General features: G+C 76.8%; 1 protein-coding gene across 3 annotated transcripts in view; it reads left to right on the top strand.

Moving 5' to 3' along the window:
- Positions 1-166: 166 nt before the first annotated feature.
- ATP13A3 (ATPase 13A3) overlaps positions 167-284 on the top strand; it is a 108,158-nt gene continuing 108,040 nt past the window's right edge. For all 3 annotated transcript variants that reach the window (XM_019503501.1, XM_019503500.1, XM_019503502.1), the window contains exon 1: positions 167-259. The gene's annotated coding sequence lies outside the window, so the exon portion shown is untranslated. The remainder of the gene's footprint in view (positions 260-284) is intronic.

Here is a 284-nt window from a genome sequence, read left to right as displayed (position 1 = left end):
ACCACCCCCAACTGCCCATTCCTCCAGTCCCTCCTCACAGCCCCCCTCAGTCCCTCCCACACCCCACACCCCCTGTGCTCAGCAGCCCCCCGACGCCCCTGCGCCTGCGCAGTGCCGCGCGGTAGGGGGGGGTCCCTCCCGGCTGGGGGGTGACGTCACATCCGCCCCCTCCCCCCCGGCCGGCCGGCGCGCGGAGCCGGTTGGAAGCGGATCGACCCCGCCGCCGCCGCCGCCGCCGCCGCCATGGGGGGCACAGGGGGTGAGTGTGTGTGACGGGGCGAGTG

This window comes from Gavialis gangeticus, unplaced genomic scaffold, assembly GCF_001723915.1.
Source record: "Gavialis gangeticus isolate Ggan-Ray unplaced genomic scaffold, GavGan_comp1, whole genome shotgun sequence".
Classification (NCBI taxonomy): domain Eukaryota; kingdom Metazoa; phylum Chordata; order Crocodylia; family Gavialidae; genus Gavialis; species Gavialis gangeticus.
The sequence above is the reverse complement of the archived record's forward strand: the minus strand, read 5'-3'. Positions and strand labels throughout refer to the sequence as shown.